General features: G+C 40.0%; 14 non-coding genes across 14 annotated transcripts; all 14 read left to right on the top strand.

The window, feature by feature from the left end:
- The first annotated feature begins 816 nt into the window (after positions 1 to 816).
- On the top strand, positions 817 to 898 carry TRNAS-AGA (transfer RNA serine (anticodon AGA)). The gene has a single exon. It is a non-coding gene; the product is annotated as a tRNA-Ser (tRNA).
- Positions 899 to 1,626: 728 nt separating this feature from the next.
- On the top strand, positions 1,627 to 1,698 carry TRNAQ-CUG (transfer RNA glutamine (anticodon CUG)). Its single transcript has one exon. It is a non-coding gene; the product is annotated as a tRNA-Gln (tRNA).
- Positions 1,699 to 2,606: 908 nt separating this feature from the next.
- TRNAS-AGA (transfer RNA serine (anticodon AGA)) lies at positions 2,607 to 2,688 on the top strand. Its single transcript has one exon. It is a non-coding gene; the product is annotated as a tRNA-Ser (tRNA).
- A 728-nt stretch (positions 2,689 to 3,416) lies between these two features.
- On the top strand, positions 3,417 to 3,488 carry TRNAQ-CUG (transfer RNA glutamine (anticodon CUG)). The gene has a single exon. It is a non-coding gene; the product is annotated as a tRNA-Gln (tRNA).
- Positions 3,489 to 5,200: 1,712 nt separating this feature from the next.
- TRNAQ-CUG (transfer RNA glutamine (anticodon CUG)) lies at positions 5,201 to 5,272 on the top strand. Its single transcript has one exon. It is a non-coding gene; the product is annotated as a tRNA-Gln (tRNA).
- Positions 5,273 to 6,985: 1,713 nt separating this feature from the next.
- TRNAQ-CUG (transfer RNA glutamine (anticodon CUG)) lies at positions 6,986 to 7,057 on the top strand. The gene has a single exon. It is a non-coding gene; the product is annotated as a tRNA-Gln (tRNA).
- A 1,713-nt stretch (positions 7,058 to 8,770) lies between these two features.
- TRNAQ-CUG (transfer RNA glutamine (anticodon CUG)) lies at positions 8,771 to 8,842 on the top strand. The gene has a single exon. It is a non-coding gene; the product is annotated as a tRNA-Gln (tRNA).
- Positions 8,843 to 9,745: 903 nt separating this feature from the next.
- TRNAF-AAA (transfer RNA phenylalanine (anticodon AAA)) lies at positions 9,746 to 9,827 on the top strand. Its single transcript has one exon. It is a non-coding gene; the product is annotated as a tRNA-Phe (tRNA).
- A 728-nt stretch (positions 9,828 to 10,555) lies between these two features.
- On the top strand, positions 10,556 to 10,627 carry TRNAQ-CUG (transfer RNA glutamine (anticodon CUG)). Its single transcript has one exon. It is a non-coding gene; the product is annotated as a tRNA-Gln (tRNA).
- Positions 10,628 to 11,530: 903 nt separating this feature from the next.
- TRNAF-AAA (transfer RNA phenylalanine (anticodon AAA)) lies at positions 11,531 to 11,612 on the top strand. The gene has a single exon. It is a non-coding gene; the product is annotated as a tRNA-Phe (tRNA).
- A 728-nt stretch (positions 11,613 to 12,340) lies between these two features.
- TRNAQ-CUG (transfer RNA glutamine (anticodon CUG)) lies at positions 12,341 to 12,412 on the top strand. The gene has a single exon. It is a non-coding gene; the product is annotated as a tRNA-Gln (tRNA).
- Positions 12,413 to 13,315: 903 nt separating this feature from the next.
- Positions 13,316 to 13,397, top strand: TRNAS-AGA (transfer RNA serine (anticodon AGA)). The gene has a single exon. It is a non-coding gene; the product is annotated as a tRNA-Ser (tRNA).
- A 728-nt stretch (positions 13,398 to 14,125) lies between these two features.
- On the top strand, positions 14,126 to 14,197 carry TRNAQ-CUG (transfer RNA glutamine (anticodon CUG)). The gene has a single exon. It is a non-coding gene; the product is annotated as a tRNA-Gln (tRNA).
- Positions 14,198 to 15,099: 902 nt separating this feature from the next.
- On the top strand, positions 15,100 to 15,181 carry TRNAS-AGA (transfer RNA serine (anticodon AGA)). The gene has a single exon. It is a non-coding gene; the product is annotated as a tRNA-Ser (tRNA).
- Positions 15,182 to 21,430: the final 6,249 nt, after the last annotated feature.

Genomic DNA, 21,430 nt, shown 5'->3' with positions numbered 1-21,430 from the left:
AAAATCCACATGGCAAAAAGATCTATCTATGAATAAAGTTTAACTCAAAAGTTAAACTTGGCTTCATGAAGCAAAACTCATATCATCTATGTCACACCAAGCAATCGTACTCTATGACTTGTGCCAGTATTCGCATGACACTTTTTCCAGGTGGTTGAAACTGACCAGTATTTCAAGCCGAAACGGCCTCAAGAAACGACAGCGATTCTTTTCCTGAATCACCCTTTTTAGTGCTTTCCAGCATTTTTGTAAACATAGTTTGGTGATGTTTTTCTAAGTATTGTTTTGGGCATCAAATGAGTTTGTTTAAGTTTCTTTTTTGCTCGCAAAATGCTGTGAACGTCACTCAGGAACCTTCCAGGGGTCTTTCTAACCTACTCATTGACTTGTATAGCAAGTATAAAGCAAGCAAAATATACCTGAAAAATGATATGCTCACTTCTGTTAACCGCTTGGCGTTTTGGGAAACTTAATGAGGTTAAAAGACGCTCAATACCTGATCATATGAACAGCAAGTCTTTTTGCATGGAAATGAATCTGTTCAAACTATTGAGCATTTTCAAAGCCTTTTTCAGGAGGTGTTTGGAACAAAGTCACTCTAAATCCGCCTTATGAATTTTAATAAACCTTGAACTGTAAAAGGTTCCAATTGATGATACCTTTAAATCAGATTTTTACATTTCAGTGAGGCCTGGAATTTTGTTTCCAATTGAAATCTTCCATTTTCTGAAATGTCTTCCAGAAGGATAATCACTGATATTGATCACGGTGCTATAAGAAAAGGTGTGAAACTCATAAGAATGAAACAGTGTCTGAGTAGCTGTGGCTGAGTGGTTAAGGCGATGGACTAGAAATCCATTGGGGTCTTCCCGCATAGGTTCAAATCCTGCCAACTACGTTTAACTTCATGTAACATTTTGACGAATTATCTGAGTAGATCAATTTCCACATTCCCAAGTCTATCCCCCACAGAAATGGTCTGTAATCTATGGATTGTATTTGTAGAACCAGCTTATCAGCATCTGTAGATCTTCCTTTGATTAGTCAGCCAGGTGAGATGTCACTTGTGCATCACACCACCAATCAAACAAAGCTCAGAGGGTGCCATCAGGTATGTGGTGCAAATCCTCCTTTTTTCCAGCGAACACAGACCACTGCCGTGGCTGATGGACTGGGATACGAACTTTGATTTGCACCAACTCTACTTGAATTATCTTTCCGATGGAACCTTTTAGCACACCATGAAAAATCTTTAGTGACTTCTGGATGAGCAGAAGTTTTGCAATTTCTTTTTTTCTCACCCTTTTTCCAGCTGATAGATCCAGCACGCTAATTATTAGCCAGATTTCATCAACATTTTAAAACTGTCCTTGTTGTGATATCATGGAACCTTAAGCACACTTGTGGAATAAAAAGGGAGGAGATATTAATTTAGCAATGTGTGTTAGATATACATTTGCGGAACAGCTTTAGAACCAGTTTTCATCATAATGCATGAATTCCCAGGTTCCACTGAGATTAGAACTCAGATCACTGGATTAAGAGTGAATTTCTCACATTTCCACTATTTACACATGCTCTTTTACTGTTTTCAAAAGAAAATCCAGCCAGCTTCATTGGTCATGTGGTTCCATGGTGTAATGGTTAGCACTTTGGCCTCTGAATCCAATGATCTGAGTTCAAATCTCAGTGGAAACTGAGAAATTCTTTGTGCATAGCAGTTTTATCTTTTCTGCTCACACTCAATTTGCCAATGCACATGGTTTAACATAAAAAGAGAAAGTTAAAATCCACATGGCAAAAAGATCTATCTATGAATAAAGTTTAACTCAAAAGTTAAACTTGGCTTCATGAAGCAAAACTCATATCATCTATGTCACACCAAGCAATCGTACTCTATGACTTGTGCCAATATTCGCATGACACTTTTTCCAGGTGGTTGAAACTGACCAGGATTTCAAGCCGAAACGTCCTCAAGAAACGACAGCGATTCTTTTCCTGAATCACCCTTTTTAGTGTTTTCCAGCATTTTTGTAAACATAGTTTGGTGATGTTTTTCTAAGTATTGTTTTGGGCATCAAATGAGTTTGCTTAAGTTTCTTTTTTGCTCGCAAAATGCTGTGAACGTCACTCAGGAACCTTCCAGGGGTCTTTCTAACCTACTCATTGACTTGTATAGCAAGTATAAAACAAGCAAAATATACCTGAAAAATAATATGCTCACTTTTGTTAACCGAACCGCTTGGCGTTTTGGGAAACTTAATGAGGTTAAAAGACGCTCAATACCTGATCATATGAACTGCAAGTCTATTGGCATGGAAATGAATCTGTTCAAACTATTGAGCATTTTCGAAGACTTTTTCAGGAGGTGTTTGGAACAAAGTCACTCTAAATCCGCCTTATGAATTTTAATAAACCTTGAACTGTGAAAGGTTCCAATTGATGATACCTTTAAATCAGATTTTTACATTTCAGTGAGGCCTGGAATTTTGTTTCAAATTGAAATCTTCCATTTTCTGAAATGTCTTCCAGAAGGATAATCACTGATATTGATCATGGTGCTATAAGAAAAGGTGTGAAACTCATAAGAATGAAACAGTGTCTGAGTAGTTGTGGCCGAGTGGTTAAGGCGATGGACTAGAAATCCATTGGGGTCTTCCTGCGTAGGTTCAAATCCTGCCAGCTACGTTTAACTTCATGTAACATTTTGACGATTTATCTGAGTAGATCAATTTACACATTCCCAAGTCTATCCCCCACAGAAATAGTCTGTAATCTATGGATTGTATTTGTAGAACCAGCTTAACAGCATCTGTAGATCTTCTTTTGATTAGTCAGCCGGGTGAGATGTCCCTTGTGCATCACACCACCAATCAAACAAAGCTCAGGGTGTGCCATCCGGTATGTGGTGCAAATCCTCCTTTTTTCCAGCGAACACAGACCACTGCCGTGGCTGATGGACTGGGATATGAACTTTGATTTGCACCAACTCTACTTGAATTATCTTTCCGTTGGAACCTTTTAGCACACCATGAAAAATCTTTAGTGACTTCTGGATGAGCAGAAGTTTTGCAATTTCTTTTTTTCTCACCCTTTTTCCAGCTGATAGATCCAGCACGCTAATTATTAGCCAGATTTCATCAACATTTTAAAACTGTCTTTGTTGTGATATCATGGAACTTTAAGCACACTTGTGGAATAAAAAGGGAGGAGATATTAATTTACCAATTTGTGTTAGATATACATTTGCGGAACAGCTTTAGAACCAGTTTTCATCATAATGCATGAATTTCCAGGTTCCACTGAGATTAGAACTCAGATCACTGGATTAAGAGTGAATTTCTCACATTTCCACTATTTACACATGCTCTTTTACTGTTTTCAAAAGAAAATCCAGCCAGCTTCATAGGTCATGTGGTTCTATGGTGTAATGGTTATCACTCTGGACTCTGAATTCAGTGATCTGAGTTCAAATCTCAGTGGTACCTGAGAAATTCTTTGTGCATAGCAGTTTTATCTTTTCTGCTCACACTCAATTTGCCAATGCACATGGTTTAACATAAAAAGAGAAAGTTAAAATCCACATGGCAAAAAGATTTATCTGTGAATAAAGTTTAACTCAAAAGTTAAACTTGACTTCATGAAGCAAAACTCAATCATCTATGTCACACCAAGCAATCGTACTCTTTGATTTGTGGCAATGTTCGCATGACACTTTTTCCAGGTGGTTGAAACTGACCAGGATTTCAAGCCGAAACGGCCTCAAGATATGACAGCAATTCTTTTCCTGAATCACCCTTTTTAGTGTTTTCCAGCATTTTTGTAAACATAGTTTGGTGATGTTTTTCTAAGTATTGTTTTGGCCATCAAATATGTTTGTTTAAGTTTCTTTTTTGCTCGCAAAATGCTGTGAACGTCACTCAGAAACCTTCCAGGGGTCTTTCTAACCTACTCATTGACTTGTATAGCAAGTATAAAGCAAGCAAAATATACCTGAAAAATGATATGCTCACTTCTGTTAACCGCTTGGCGTTTTGGGAAACTTAATGAGGTTAAAAGACGCTCAATACCTGATCATATGAACAGCAAGTCTTTTTGCATGGAAATGAATCTGTTCAAACTATTGAGCATTTTCAAAGCCTTTTTCAGGAGGTGTTTGGAACAAAGTCACTCTAAATCCGCCTTATGAATTTTAATAAACCTTGAACTGTAAAAGGTTCCAATTGATGATACCTTTAAATCAGATTTTTACATTTCAGTGAGGCCTGGAATTTTGTTTCCAATTGAAATCTTCCATTTTCTGAAATGTCTTCCAGAAGGATAATCACTGATATTGATCATGGTGCTATAAGAAAAGGTGTGAAACTCATAAGAATAAAACAGCGTTTGAGTAGTTGTGGCCGAGTGGTTAAGGCGTTGGACTAGAAATACATTGGGGTCTTCCAGCACAGGTTCAAATCCTGCCTACTACATTTAACTTCATGTAACATTTTGACGAATTATCTGAGTAGATCAATTTTCACATTCCCAAGTCTATCCCCCACAGAAATGTTCTGTAATCTATGGATTGTATTTGTAGAACCAGCTTAACAGCATCTGTAGATTTTCTTTTGATTAGTCAGCCGGGTGAGATGTCACTTGTGCATCACACCACCAATCAAACAAAGCTCAGAGGGTGCCATCAGGTATGTGGTGCAAATCCTCCTTTTTTCCAGCGAACACAGACCACTGCCGTGGCTGATGGACTGGGATATGAACTTTGATTTGCTCCAACTCTACTTGAATTATCTTTCCGATGGAACCTTTTAGCACACCATGAAAAATCTTTAGTGACTTCTGGATGAGCAGAAGTTTTGCAATTTCTTTTTTTCTCACCCTTTTTCCAGCTGATAGATCCAGCACGCTAATTATTAGCCAGATTTCATCAACATTTTAAAACTGTCTTTGTTGTGATATCATGGAACTTTAAGCACACTTGTGGAATAAAAAGGGAGGAGATATTAATTTACCAATGTGTGTTAGATATACATTTGCGGAACAGCTTTAGAACCAGTTTTCATCATAATGCATGAATTCCCAGGTTCCACTGAGATTAGAACTCAGATCACTCTATTAAGAGTGAATTGCTCACATTTCCACTATTTACACATGCTCTTTTACTGTTTTCAAAAGAAAATCCAGCCAGATTCATTGGTCATGTGGTTCTATGGTGTAATGGTTAGCACTCTGGACTCTGAATCCAGTGATCTGAGTTCAAATTTCAGTAGAAGCTGAGAAATACTTTTAGCATAGCGGTTTTATCTTTTCTGCTCACACTCAATTTGCCAATGCACATGGTTTAACATAAAAAGAGAAAGTTAAAATCCACATTGCAAAAAGATCTATCTATCAAGAAAGTTTAACTCAAAAGTTAAACTTGACTTCATGAAGCAAAACTCGTATCATCTATGTCACACCAAGCAATCGTAATCTATGACTTGTGCCAATGTTCGCATGACACTTTTTCCAGGTGGTTGAAACTGACCAGGATTTCAAGCTGAAACGGCCTCAAGAAACGACAGCGATTCTTTTCCTGAATCACCCTTTTTAGTGTTTTCCAGCATTTTTGTAAACATAGTTTGGTGATGTTTTTCTAATTATTGGTTTGGGCATCAAATGAGTTTGTTTAAGTTTCTTTTTTGCTCGCAAAATGCTGTGAACGTCACTCAGGAACCTTCCAGGGGTCTTTCTAACCTACTCATTGACTTGTATAGCAAGTATAAAGCAAGCAAAATATACCTGAAAAATGATATGCTCACTTCTGTTAACCACTTGGCGTTTTGGGAAACTTAATGAGGTTAAAAAACGCTCAATACCTGATCATATGAACAGCAAGTCTTTTTGCATGGAAATGAATCTGTTCAAACTATTGAGCATTTTCAAAGCCTTTTTCAGGAGGTGTTTGGAACAAAGTCACTCTAAATCCGCCTTATGAATTTTAATAAACCTTGAACTGTAAAAGGTTCCAATTGATGATACCTTTAAATCAGATTTTTACATTTCAGTGAGGCCTGGAATTTTGTTTCCAATTGAAATCTTCCATTTTCTGAAATGTCTTCCAGAAGGATAATCACTGATATTGATCATGGTGCTATAAGAAAAGGTGTGAAACTCATAAGAATGAAACAGTGTCTGAGTAGTTGTGGCTGAGTGGTTAAGGCGATGGACTAGAAATCCATTGGGGTCTTCCAGCGTAGGTTCAAAACCTGCCAAATACGTTTAACTTCATGTAACATTTTGACGAATTATCTGAGTAGATCAATTTTCACATTCCCAAGTCTATCCCCCACAGAAATGGTCTGTAATCTATGGATTGTATTTGTAGAACCAGCTTAACAGCATCTGTAGATCTTCTTTTGATTAGTCAGCCAGGTGAGATGTCACTTGTGCATCACACCACCAATCAAACAAAGCTCAGAGGGTGCCATTAGGTATGTGGTGCAAATCCTCCTTTTTTCCAGCGAACACAGACCACTGCCGTGGCTGATGGACTGGGATATGAACTTTGATTTGCTCCAACTCTACTTGAATTATCTTTCCGATGGAACCTTTTAGAACACCATGAAAAATCTTTAGTGACTTCTGGATGAGCAGAAGTTTTGCAATTTCTTTTTTTCTCACCCTTTTTCCAGCTGATAGATCCAGCACGCTAATTATTAGCCAGATTTCATCAACATTTTAAAACTGTCTTTGTTGTGATATCATGGAACTTTAAGCACACTTGTGGAATAAAAAGGGAGGCGATATTAATTTACCAATGTGTGTTAGATATACATTTGCGGAACAGCTTTAGAACCAGTTTTCATCATAATGCATGAATTCCCAGGTTCCACTGAGATTAGAACTCAGATCACTGGATTAAGAGTGAATTGCTCACATTTCCACTATTTACACATGCTCTTTTACTGTTTTCAAAACAAAATCCAGCCAGCTTCGTTGGTCATGTGGTTCTATGGTGTAATGGTTAGCACTCTGGACTCTGAATCCAGTGATCTGAGTTCAAATCTCAGTGGAAGCTGAGAAATACTTTTAGCATAGCGGTTTTATCTTTTCTGCTCACACTTAATTTGCCAATGCACATGGTTTAACATAAAAAGAGAAAGTTAAAATCCACATGGCAAAAAGATCTATCTATCAAGAAAGTTTAACTCAAAAGTTAAACTTGACTTCATGAAGCAAAACTCATATCATCTATGTCACACCAAGCAATCGTAATCTATGACTTGTGCCAATGTTCGCATGACACTTTTTCCAGGTGGTTGAAACTGACCAGGATTTCAAGCCGAAACGGCCTCAAGAAATGACAGCGATTCTTTTCCTGAATCACCCTTTTTAGTGTTTTCCAGCATTTTTGTAAACATAGTTTGGTGATGTTTTTCTAAGTATTGTTTTGGGCATCAAATGAGTTTGTTTAAGTTTCTTTTTTGCTCGCAAAATGCTGTGAACGTCACTCAGGAACCTTCCAGGGGTCTTTCTAACCTACTCATTGACTTGTATAGCAAGTATAAAGCAAGCAAAATATACCTGAAAAATGATATGCTCACTTCTGTTAACCGCTTGGCGTTTTGGGAAACTTAATGAGGTTAAAAGACGCTCAATACCTGATCATATGAACAGCAAGTCTTTTTGCATGGAAATGAATCTGTTCAAACTATTGAGCATTTTCAAAGCCTTTTTCAGGAGGTGTTTGGAACAAAGTCACTCTAAATCCGCCTTATGAATTTTAATAAACCTTGAACTGTAAAAGGTTCCAATTGATGATACCTTTAAATCAGATTTTTACATTTCAGTGAGGCCTGGAATTTTGTTTTCAATTGAAATCTTCCATTTTCTGAAATGTCTTCCAAAAGGATAATCACGGATATTGATCATGGTGCTATAAGAAAAGGTGTGAAACTCATAAGAATGAAACAGTGTCTTAGTAGTTGTGGCTGAGTGGTTAAGGCGATGGACTAGAAATCCATGGGGATCTTCCAGCGTAGATTCAAATCCTGCCATCTATGTTTACCTTCATGTAACATTTTGACGAATTATCTAAGTAGATCAATTTTCACATTCCCAAGTCTATCCCCCACAGAAATGGTCTGTAATCTATGGATTGTATTTGTAGAACCAGCTTAACAGCATCTGTCGATCTTCTTTTGATTAGTCAGCCAGGTGAGATGTCACTTGTGCATCACACCACCAATCAAACAAAGCTCAGAGGGTGCCATCAGGTATGTGGTGCAAATCCTCCTTTTTTCCAGTGAACACAGACCACTGCCGTGGCTGATGGACAGGGATATGAACTTTGATTTGCACCAACTCTGCTTGAATTATCTTTCCGATGGAACCTTTTAGCACACCATGAAAAATCTTTAGTGACTTCTTGATGAGCAGAAGTTTTGCAGTTTCTTTTTTTCTCACCCTTTTTCCAGCTGATAGATCCAGCACGCTAATTATTAGCCAGATTTCATCAACATTTTAAAACTGTCTTTGTTGTGATATCATGGAACTTTAAGCACACTTGTGGAATAAAAAGGGAGGAGATATTAATTTACCAATGTGTGTTAGATATACATTTGCGGAACAGCTTTAGAACCAGTTTTCATCATAATGCATGAATTCCCAGGTTCCACTGAGATTAGAACTCAGATCACTGGATTAAGAGTGAATTTCTCACATTTCCACTATTTACACATGCTCTTTTACTGTTTTCAAAAGAAAATCCAGCCAGTTTTGTTGGTCATGTGGTTCTATGGTGTAATGGTTTGCACTCTGGACTCTGAATCCAGTGATCTGAGTTCAAATCTCAGTGGAACCTGAGAAATACTTTTAGCATAGCGGTTTTATCTTTTCTGCTCACACTCAATTTGCCAATGCACATGGTTTAACATAAAAAGAGAAAGTTAAAATCCACATGGCAAAAAGATCTATCTATCAAGAAAGTTTAACTCAAAAGTTAAACTTGACTTCATGAAGCAAAATTCATATCATCTATGTCACACCAAGCAATCGTAATCTATGACTTGTGCCAATGTTCGCATGACACTTTTTCCAGGTGGTTGAAACTGACCAGGATTTCAAGCCGAAACGGCCTCAAGAAACGACAGCGATTCTTTTCCTGAATCACCCTTTTTAGTGTTTTCCAGCATTTTTGTAAACATAGTTTGGTGATGTTTTTCTAAGTATTGTTTTTGGCATCAAATGTGTTTGTTTAAGTTTCTTTTTTGCTCGCAAAATGCTGTGAACATCACTCAGGAACCTTCCAGGGGTCTTTCTAACCTACTCATTGACTTGTATAGCAAGTATAAAGCAAGCAAAATATACCTGAAAAATTATATGCTCACTTCGGTTAACAGCTTGGCGTTTTGGGAAACTTAATGAGGTTAAAAGACGCTCAATACCTGATCATATGAACAGCAAGTCTTTTTGCATGGAAATGAATCTGTTCAAACTATTGAGCATTTTCAAAGCCTTTTTCAGGAGGTGTTTGGAACAAAGTCACTCTAAATCCGCCTTATGAATTTTAATAAACCTTGAACTGTAAAAGGTTCCAATTGATGATACCTTTAAATCAGATTTTTACATTTCAGTGAGGCCTGGAATTTTGTTTCCAATTGAAATCTTCCATTTTCTGAAATGTCTTCCAGAAGGATAATCACTGATATTGATCATGGTGCTATAAGAAAAGGTGTGAAACTCATAAGAATGAAACAGTGTCTGAGTAGTTGAGGCCGAGTGGTTAAGACAATGGACTAAAAATCCATTGGGGTCTTCCCGCGTAGGTTGAAATCCTGCCAACTACATTTAACTTCATGTAACATTTTGACAAATTATCTGAGTAGATCAATTTCCACATTCCCAAGTCTATCCCCCACAGAAATGGTCTGTAATCTATGGATTGTAGTTGTAGAACCAGCTTAACAGCATCTGTAGATGTTCTTTTGATTAGTCAGCCAGGTGAGATGTCACTTGTGCATCATACCACCAATCAAACAAAGCTCAGAGGGTGCCATCAGGTATGTGGTGCAAATCCTCCTTTTTTCCAGCGAACACAGACCACTGCCGTGGCTGATGGACTGGGATATGAACTTTGATTTGCACCAACTCTACTTGAATTATCTTTCCGATGGAACCTTTTAGCACACCATGTAAAATCTTTAGTGACTTCTGGATGAGCAGAAGTTTTGCAATTTCTTTTTTTCTCACCCTTTTTCCAGCTGATAGATCCAGCACGCTAATTATTAGCCAGATTTCATCAACATTTTAAAACTGTCCTTGTTGTGATATCATGGAACTTTAAGCACACTTGTGGAATAAAAAGGGAGGAGATATTAATTTAGCATTTTGTGTTAGATATACATTTGCGGAACAGCTTTAGAACCAGATTTCATCATAATGCATGAATTCCCAGGTTCCACTGAGATTAGAACTCAGATCACTGGATTAAGAGTGAATTTCTCACATTTCCACTATTTACACATGCTCTTTTACTGTTTTCAAAAGAAAATCCAGCCAGCTTCGTTGGTCATGTGGTTCCATGGTGTAATGGTTAGCACTTTGGATTCTGAATCCAACAATCTGAGTTCAAATCTCAGTGGAACCTGAGAAATTCTTTGTGCATAGCTGTTTTATCTTTTCTGCTCACACTCAATTTGCCAATGCACATGGTTTAACATAAAAAGAGAAAGTTAAAATCCACATGGCAAAAAGATCTATCTATGAATAAAGTTTAACTCAAAAGTTAAACTTGACTTCATGAAGCAAAACTCATATCATCTATGTCACACCAAGCAATCGTTCTCTATGACTTGTGCCAATGTTCGCATGACACTTTTTCCAGGTGGTTGAAACTGACCAGGATTTCAAGCCGAAACGGCCTCCAGAAACGACAGCGATTCTTTTCCTGAATCACCCTTTTAAGGGTTTTCCAGTATTTTTGTAAACATAGTTTGGTGATGTTTTTCTAAGTATTGTTTTGGGCATCAAATGAGTTTGCTTAAGTTTCTTTTTTGCTTTCAAAATGCTGTGAACGTCACTCAGGAACCTTCCAGGGGTCTTTCTAACCTACTCATTGACTTGTATAGCAAGTATAAAGCAAGCAAAATATACCTGAAAAATGAAATGCTCACTTCTGTTAACCGCTTGGCATTTTGGGAAACTTAATGAGGTTCAAAGACGCTCAATACCTGATCATATGAACAGCAAGTCTTTTTGCATGGAAATGAATCTGTTCAAACTATTGAGCATTTTCAAAGCCTTTTTCAGGAGGTGTTTGGAACAAAGTCACTCTAAATCCGCCTTATGAATTTTAATAAACCTTGAACTGTAAAAGGTTCCAATTGATGATACCTTTAAATCAGATTTTTACATTTCAGTGAGGCCTGGAATTTTGTTTCCAATTGAAATCTTCCATTTTCTGAAATGTCTTCCAGAAGGATAATCACTGATATTGATCATGGTGGTATAAGAAAAGGTGTGAAACTCATAAGAATGAAACAGTGTTTGAGTAGTTGTGGCTGAGTGGTTAAGGCGATGAACTAAAAATCCATTGTTGTCTTCCCGCGTAGGTTCAAATCCTGCCAACTACGTTTAACTTCATGTAACATTTTGACGAATTATCTGAGTAGATAAATTTACATATTCCCAAGTCTATCCCCCACAGAAATGGTCTGTAATCTATGGATTGTATTTGTAGAACCAGCTTAACAGCATCTGTAGATCTTCTTTTGATTAGTCAGCCGGGTGAGATGTCACTTGTGCATCACACCACCAATCAAACAAAGCTCAGAGGGTGCCATCAGGTATGTGGTGCAAATCCTGATTTTTTCCAGCGAACACAGACCACTGCCGTGGCTGATGGACTGGGATATGAACTTTGATTTGCACCAACTCTACTTGAATTATCTTTCCGATGGAACCCTTTAGCACACCATGAAAAATCTTTAGTGACTTCTGGATGAGCAGAAGTTTTGCAATTTCTTTTTTTCTCACCCTTTTTCCAGCTGATACATCCAGCACGCTAATTATTAGCAAGATTTCATCAACATTTTAAAACTGTCTTTGTTGTGATATCATGGAACTTTAAGCACACTTGTGGAATAAAAAGGGAGGAGATATTAATTTACCAATGTGTGTTAGATATACATTTGCGGAACAGCTTTAGAACCAGTTTTCATCATAACGCATGAATTCCCAGGTTCCACTGAGATTAGAACTCAGATCACTACATTAAGATTGAATTTCTCACATTTCCACTATTTACACATGCTCTTTTACTGTTTTCAAAAGAAAATCCAGCCAGCTTCATTTGTCATGTGGTTCTATGGTGTAATGGTTAGCACTCTGGACTCTGAATCCAGTGATTTGAGTTCAAATCTCAGTGGAACCTGAGAAATTCTTTGTGCATAGCTGTTTTATCTTTTCCGCTCACACTCAATTTGCCAATGCACATGGTTTAACATAAAAAGAGAAAGTTAAAATCCACATGGCAAAAAGATCTATCTATGAATAAAGTTTAACTCAAAAGTTAAACTTGACTTCATGAAGCAAAACTCATATCATCTATGTCACACCAAGCAATCGTTCTCTATGACTTGTGCCAATGTTCGCATGACACTTTTTCCAGGTGGTTGAAACTGACCAGGATTTCAAGCCGAAACGGCCTCAAGAAACGACAGCGAATCTTTTCCTGAATCACCCTTTTAAGGGTTTTCCAGCATTTTTGTAAACATAGTTTGGTGATGTTTTTCTAAGTATTGTTTTGGGCATCAAATGAGTTTGTTTAAGTTTCTTTTTTGCTCGCAAAATGCTGTGAACGTCACTCAGGAACCTTCCAGGGGTCTTTCTAACCTACTCATTGACTTGTATAGCAAGTATAAAGCAAGCAAAATATACCTGAAAAATGATATGCTCACTTCTGTTAACCGCTTGGCGTTTTGGGAAACTTAATGAGGTTAAAAGACGCTCAATACCTGATCATATGAACAGCAAGTCTTTTTGCATGGAAATGAATCTGTTCAAACTATTGAGCATTTTCAAAGCCTTTTTCAGGAGGTGTTTGGAACAAAGTCACTCTAAATCCGCCTTATGAATTTTAATAAACCTTGAACTGTAAAAGGTTCCAATTGATGATACCTTTAAATCAGATTTTTACATTTCAGTGAGGCCTGGAATTTTGTTTCCAATTGAAATCTTCCATTTTCTGAAATGTCTTCCAGAAGGATAATCACTGATATTGATCATGGTGCTATAAGAAAAGGTGTGAAACTCATAAGAATGAAACAGTGTCTGAGGAGTTGTGGCCGAGTGGTTAAGGCAATGGACTAGAAATCCATTGGGGTCTTCCCGCGTAGGTTCAAATCCTGCAAACTACGTTTAACTTCATGTAACATTTTGACGAATTATCTGAGTAGATCAATTTACATATTCCCAAGTCTATCCCCCACAGAAATGCTCTGTAATCTATGGATTGTATTTGTAGAACCAGCTTAACAGCATCTGTAGATCTTCTTTTGATTAGTCAGCCGGGTGAGATGTCACTTGTGCATCACACCACCAATCAAACAAAGCTCAGAGGGTGCCATCAGGTATGTGGTGCAAATCCTCCTTTTTTCCAGCGAACACAGACCACTGCCGTGGCTGATGGACTGGGATATGAACTTTGATTTGCACCAACTCTACTTGAATTATCTTTCCGATGGAACCTTTTAGCACACCATGAAAAATCTTTAGTGACTTCTGGATGAGCAGAAGTTTTGCAATTTCTTTTTTTCTCACCCTTTTTCCAGCTGATACATCCAGCACGCTAATTATTAGACAGATTTCATCAACATTTTAAAACTGTCTTTGTTGTGATATCATGGAACTTTAAGCACAATTGTGGAATAAAAAGGGAGGAGATATTAATTTACCAATGTGTGTTAGATATACATTTGCGGAACAGCTTTATAACCAGTTTTCATCATAACGCATGAATTCCCAGGTTCCACTGAGATTAGAACTCAGATCACTTCATTAAGATTGAATTTCTCACATTTCCACTATTTACACATGCTCTTTTACTGTTTTCAAAAGATAATCCAGCCAGCTTCATTTGTCATGTGGTTCTATGGTGTAATGGTTAGCACTCTGGACTCTGAATCCAGTGATCTGAGTTTAAATCTCAGTGGAACCTGAGAAATTCTTTGTGCATAGTGGTTTTATCTTTTCTGCTCACACTCAATTTGCCAATGCACATGGTTTAACATAAAAAGAGAAAGTTAAAATCCACATGGCAAAAAGATCTATCTATGAATAAAGTTTAACTCAAAAGTTAAACTTGACTTCATGAAGCAAAACTCATATCATCTATGTCACACCAAGCAATCGTAATCTATGACTTGTGCCAATGTTCTCATGACACTTTTTCCAGGTGGTTGAAACTGACCAGGATTTCAAGCCGAAACGGCCTCAAGAAACGACAGCGATTCTTTTCCTGAATCACGCTTTTTAGGGTTTTCCAGCATTTTTGTAAACATAGTTTGGTGATGTTTTTCTAAGTATTGTTTTGGGCATCAAATGAGTTTGTTTAAGTTTCTTTTTTGCTCGCAAAATGCTGTGAACGTCACTCAGGAACCTTCCAGGGGTCTTTCTAACCTACTCATTGACTTGTATAGCAAGTATAAAGCAAGCAAAATATACCTGAAAAATGATATGCTCACTTCTGTTAACCGCTTGGCGTTTTGGGAAACTTAATGAGGTTCAAAGACGCTCAATGCCTGATCATATGAACAGCAAGTCTTTTGCATGGAAATGAATCTGTTCAAACTATTGAGCATTTTCAAAGCCTTTTTCAGGAGGTGTTTGGAACAAAGTCACTCTAAATCCGCCTTATGAATTTTAATAAACCTTGAACTGTAAAAGGTTCCAATTGATGATACCTTTAAATCAGATTTTTACATTTCAGTGAGGCCTGGAATTTTGTTTCCAATTGAAATCTTCCATTTTCTGAAATGTCTTCCAGAAGGATAATCACTGATATTGATCATGGTGCTATAAGAAAAGGTGTGAAACTCATAAGAATGAAACAGTGTCTGAGTAGTTGTGGCCGAGTGGTTAAGGCGATGGACTAGAAATCCATTGGGGTCTTCCCGCGTAGGTTCAAATCCTGCCAACTACGTTTAACTTCATGTAACATTTTGACGAATTATCTGAGTAGATAAATTTACATATTCCCAAGTCTATCCCCCACAGAAATGGTCTGTAATCTATGGATTGTATTTGTAGAACCAGCTTAACAGTAGTGTTGAGCCACCCCCGTAGTGTTCGGGTTCGGTTCGGTTCGTCGAACACCTTAGAACACCGTCGAACACCGTAAAAACCAATGGCAGGCAAACAAAAACACATAGAAACACATAGAAAACACCTGCAAAGGTGTCCAAAAGCTGACAAACTGCTCAGAAGACACTCTCTTTAAAAAAGCTGGCCGGCAAATTCAGCAGCGGCATACACCGGTACCTGACAATTTAGACAAGAAGGAATAGAGCATCACACATAGATTAGATAGATAGAAACATGTCAGTCACACATAAAAGAAGCACAGTGACAGTGTTGGTTACTGCACTTGTCATTTAGTGTAAAGGATTTATTAAAAAAAATATTAGTGTTTTCATGCATCGTCTCTTTAAAAAAGCCGGCCGGCAATTCAGCATCTGTACCCGACAATTTAGAACAGAAAGAATAGAGCTTCACACATAGATTAGATAGATAGAAACATGTCAGTCACATATATAATAAGTACAGTGATAGTGTTGCTTACTGTACTTGTCATTTAGTGTAAAGGATTTATTTAAAAAAATAATAGTGTTTTCATGCACTGTCTCTTTAAAAAAGCCGGCCGGCAATTCAGCAGTGGTACCCGACAATTTAGAACAGAAAGATAGAGCATCACACATAGATTAGATAGATAGAAACATGTCAGTCACATATATATGAAGTACAGTGATAGTGTTGGTTACTGTACTTGTCATTTAGTATTAAAATAAAGGATTTATTATTAAAAAAATTGGCGTGGGGTTCCCCTTAATTTTAGGCTCTAGCGGAGGTTAAGCAGACGGCTGGGGCAGATGTTTGAAGCCTCGGAAGGGGGTAATACCCACGGAGCTTCCCAGGCTACTAATATCAGCCCCCAGCTGAATACATAGCCTTTACTAGCTATTAAAATGGGGGACCCCCCAAAAAAAATGACGTGGGGTCCCCCCTAATTTAATAGCTAGCAAAGGCTAGGCAGACAGCTGGGGGCTGATATTAATAGCCCAGGAAGGGAGCCATGAATATTGGCCCCCTCCCAGGCTAGAAACACCAGCCGTCAGCCGCCCCAGAAATGGCGCATTCATAGGATGCGCCAATTCTGGCACTTAGCCTTGCTCTTCCACGCTGCCCTGGTGCGGTGGCAGGGGGTAATAGGGTTGGGGTTGATGTCAGCTTATAATGCCAGCTGACATCAAGCCCAGGTTAGTAATGGAGAGGCGTCTATAAGACACCCCCATTACTAACCCCATAGTCAAAGTTAAAAAAAACACAAACAACCAGAATAAAGTCCTTTAATTGAAATAAAGACACAATCCTTTATTGTTCTAAATTAAACCATACTTACCATCACGCCCATTCCAGCTGAAGCCAACGATCTCCTGCAATAAAAGAAAAATAATAAAGCAACCTCATCCTTACCTTTCCATGGTTCCCACGACAGCTTCAGCTCTGCTACATCGAGATGACAGGCTGGACCGCAGCAGAACGCTGCCATCCAGCCTGTCATCCCGCAGACACTGAGAAGCGCAGGCTTGCTTGCGCTGCTCAGCGTCTCTCTGTGACGACATCCAGATGAGCCGAGTTCATGTCCAATGAACTCGGCTCACCTCATGCACGTCACTGACAGCGTGGGAAAATTCTCCTGCACTCAGCACTTCAGCGTGAGAATTTTCCCACGCTGTCAGTGACGTGCATGAGGTGAGCCGAGTTCATTGGACATGACCTCGGCTCATCTGGATGCCGTCACAGCGAGACAGTGAGGAGCGCAAGCATGCCTGCGCTTCTCAGTGTCTGCAGGATGACAGACTGGATGGCAGCGTTCTGCTGCGGTCCAGCCAGTCATCTCGATGTAGCAGAGCTGAAGCTGTCGTGGGAACCATGGAAAGGTAAGGATGAGGTTGGTTTATTATTTTTCTTTTATTGCAGGAGATCATTGGCTTCAGCTGGAATGGGTGTGATGGTAAGTATGGTTTAATTTAGAACAATAAAGAATTGTGTCTTTATTTCAATTAAAGGACTTTATTCTGGGTGTTGTGTTTTTTTTAAATACTTTACTAGAAATTCATGGCGGTCATGTCTAATACTGGCGTGACCCCATGAATTTTGGGCTTGGGGCCAGCTGATAATACCAAGCTGGCCCTAACCCCTTTATTACCCAGTGAGCCACCGCACCAGGGCCCTGGATGAGTTGGGTACAGCGCCAGAAGATGGCGCTTCTATGAATGCGCCATTTTCCGGGGTGGCTGCGGACTGCAATTTGTAGCGGGGGGGGGCCCAGAAAGCTTGGGCCTCCCTGCGCTGCAGATTCCAGCCCCCAGCTGCCTAGTTGTACCTGGCTGGACACAAAAATAGGGCGAAGCCCCACGTACTTTTTTTTAATTATTTCATGAAATTCATGAAATAATTAAGAAAAAAAGGCCTTCCCTATATTGTTGTGTCCGGCCAGGTACAAATAGGCAGCTGGTGGATGGGGGCAGCCCGTTCCTGCCTGCTGTACCTGGCTGGACACAAATATAGTGCGAAGCCCCACTTCAATTTTTTTAAATTATTTCAGGAAATTCATGAAATAATTTAAAAAAAATTGACGTGGGGCTTCGCACTATATTTGTGTCCAGCCAGGTACAGCAGGCAGGAACGGGCTGCCCCCAACTACCAGCTGCCTATTTGTACCTGGCCGGACACAACAATATAGGGAAGCCCTTTTTTTCTTAATTATTTCATGAAATAATTTAAAGAAAATTGACGTGGGGCTTCGCCCTGTTTTTGTGTCCAGCCAGGTACAACTAGGCAGCTGGGGGCTGGAATCCGCAGCGCAGGGAGGCCCAAGCTTTCTGGGCCACCCCTGCTGCAAATTGCAGTCCGCAGCCACCCCGGAAAATGGCGCGTTCATAGAAGCGCCATCTTCTGGCGCTGTACCCAACTCATCCAGGGCCCTGATGCGGTGGCTCACTGGGTAATAAAGGGGTTAGGGCCAGCTTGGCATTATCAGCTGGCCCTAAGCCCGAAATTCATGGGGTCACGCCAGTATTAGACATGACCACCATGAATTTCTAGTAAAGTATTTAAAAAAAACACAACACCCAGAAAAAAGTCCTTTAATTGAAATAAACACACAATTCTTTATTGTTCTAAATTAAACCATACTTACCATCACGCCCATTCCAGCTGAAGCCAACGATCTCCTGAAATAAAAGAAAAATAATAAAGCAACATCATCCTTACCTTTCCATGGTTCCCATGACAGCTTCAGCTCTGCTACATCGAGATGACAGGCTGGACCGCAGCAGAACGCTGCCATCCAGCCTGTCATCCCGCAGACACTGAGAAGCGCAGGCTGGCTTGCGCTCCACAGTGTCTCTCTGTGAGGGCATCCAGATGAGCCGAGTTAATGTCCAATGAACTCGGCTCACCTCATGCACGTCACTGACAGCGTGGGAAAATTCTCCTGCACTCAGCGCTTCAGCGTGGGAGAATTCTCACACTGAAGCGCTGAGTGCAGGAGAATTCTCCCACGCTGTCAGTGACGTGCAGGAGGTGAGCTGAGTTCATTGGACATGAGCTCACCTTATGCACGTCACTGACAGCGTGGGAAAATTCTCCTGCACTCAGCGCTTCAGCGTGGGAGAATTCTCACGCTGAAGCGCTGAGTGCAGGAGAATTCTCCCACGCTGTCAGTGACGTGCAGGAGGTGAGCTGAGTTCATTGGACATGAGCTCACCTTATGCACGTCACTGACAGCGTGGGAAAATTCTCCTGCACTCAGCGCTTCAGCGTGGGAGAATTCTCACGCTGAAGCGCTGAGCGCAGGAGAATTCTCCCACGCTGTCAGTGACGTGCATGAGGTGAGCCGAGTTCATTGGACATGAACTCGGCTCATCTGGATGTCGTCACAGAGAGACGCTGAACAGCGCAAGCAAGCCTGCTCTTCTCAGTGTCTGCGGGATGACAGGCTGGATGGCAGCGTTCTGCTGCGGTCCAGCCTGTCATCTCGATGTAGCAGAGCTGAAGCTGTCGTGGGAACCATGGAAAGGTAAGGATGAGGTTGCTTTATTATTTTTCTTTTATTGCAGGAGATCGTTGGCTTCAGCTGGAATGGGCGTGACGGTAAGTATGGTTTAATTTAGAACAATAAAGGATTGTGTCTTTATTTCAATTAAAGGACTTTATTCTGGGTGTTTGTGTTTTTTTTAACTTTGACTATGGGGTTAGTAATGGGGGTGTCTTATAGACGCCTCTCCATTACTAACCTGGGCTTGATGTCAGCTGGCATTATAAGCTGACATCAACCCCAACCCTATTACCCCCTGCCACCGCACCAGGGCAGCGTGGAAGAGCGAGGCTAAGTGCCAGAATTGGCGCATCCTATGAATGCGCCATTTCTGGGGCGGCTGACGGCTGGTGTTTCTAGCCTGGGAGGGGGCCAATATTCATGGCTCCCTTCCTGGGCTATTAATATCAGCCCCCAGCTGTCTGCCTAGCATTTGCTAGCTATTAAATTAGGGGGGACCCCACGTCATTTTTTTGGGGGGGTCCCCCATTTTAATAGCTAGTAAAGGCTATGTATTCAGCTGGGGGCTGATATTAGTAGCCTGGGAAGCTCCGTGGGTATTACCCCCTTCCCAGGCTTCAAACATCTGCCCCAGCCGTCTGCTTAACCTCCGCTAGAGCCTAAAATTAAGGGGAACCCCACGCCAATTTTTTTAATAATAAATCCTTTATTTTAATACTAAATGACAAGTACAGTAACCAACACTATCACTGTACTTCATATATATGTGACTGACATGTTTCTATCTATCTAATCTATGTGTGAAGCTCTATTCTGTCTGTTATAAATTGTCGGGTACCGCTGCTGAATTGCCGGCCGGCTTTCTTAAAGAGACGGTGCATGAAAACACTATTATTTTTTTTAATAAATCCTTTACACTAAATGACAAGCACAGTAAGCAACACTGTCACTGTACTTCGTATATACAGTACAGACCAAAAGTTTGGACACACCTTCCCATTTAAAGATTTTTCTGTGTTTTCATGACTATGAAAATTGTACATTCACACTGAAGGCATCAAAACTATGAATTAACACATGTGGAATTATATACTTAACAAAAAAGTGTGAAACAACTGAAAATATGTCTTATATTCTAGGTTCTTCAAAGTAGCCACCTTTTGCTTTGATGACTGCTTTGCACACTCTTGGCATTCTCTTGATGAGCTTCAAGAGGTAGTCACCGGAAATGGTCTTCCAACAATCTTGAAGGAGTTCCCAGAGATGCTTAGCACTTGTTGGCCCTTTTGCCTTCACTCTGCAGTCCAGCTCACCCCAAACCATCTCGATTGGGTTCAGGTCTGGTGACTGTGGAGGCCAGGTCATCTGGCGTAGCACCCCATCACTCTCCTTCTTGGTCAAATAGCCCTTACACAGCCTGGAGGTGTTTTTGGGGTAATTGTCCTGTTGAAAAATAAATGATGGTCCAACTAAACGCAAACCGGATGGAAATGCATGCCGCTGCAAGATGCTGTGGTAGCCATGCTGGTTCAGTATGCCTTCAATTTTGAATAAATCCTCAACAGTGTCAGCCAGCAAAGCACCCCCACACCATCACACCTTCTCCTCCATGCTTGATGGTGGGAACCAGGCATGTAGAGTCTATCCGTTCACCTTTTCTGCATCGCACAAAGACACAGTGGTTGGAACTAAAGATCTCAAATTTGGATTCATCAGACCAAACCACAGATTTCCACTGGTCTAATGTCCATTCTTTGTGTTCTTTAGCCCAAACAAGTCTCTTCTGCTTGTTGACTGTCCTTAGCAGTGGTTTCCTAGCAACTATCTTACCATGAAGGCCTGCTGCACAAAGTCTCCTCTTAACAGTTGTTGAAGAGATGTGTCTGCTGCTAGAACTCTGTGTGGAATTGACCTGGTCTATAATCTGAGCTGCTGTTAACCTGCGGTTTCTGAGGCTGGTGACTCGGATAAACTTATCCTCAGAAGCAGAGGTGACTCTTGGTCTTCCTTTCCTGGGGCGGTCCTCATGTGTGCCAGTTTCATTGTAGCGCTTGATGGTTTTTGCAACTGCACTTGGGGACACATTCAAAGTTTTCCCAATTTTTCGGA

Source organism: Phyllobates terribilis, unplaced genomic scaffold (genome assembly GCF_046119375.1).
Source record: "Phyllobates terribilis strain yellow unplaced genomic scaffold, ASM4611937v1 Scaffold_13__5_contigs__length_258822181, whole genome shotgun sequence".
NCBI classification, from domain to species: domain Eukaryota; kingdom Metazoa; phylum Chordata; class Amphibia; order Anura; family Dendrobatidae; genus Phyllobates; species Phyllobates terribilis.
This window is presented reverse-complemented; position numbering and strand designations above follow the sequence as displayed.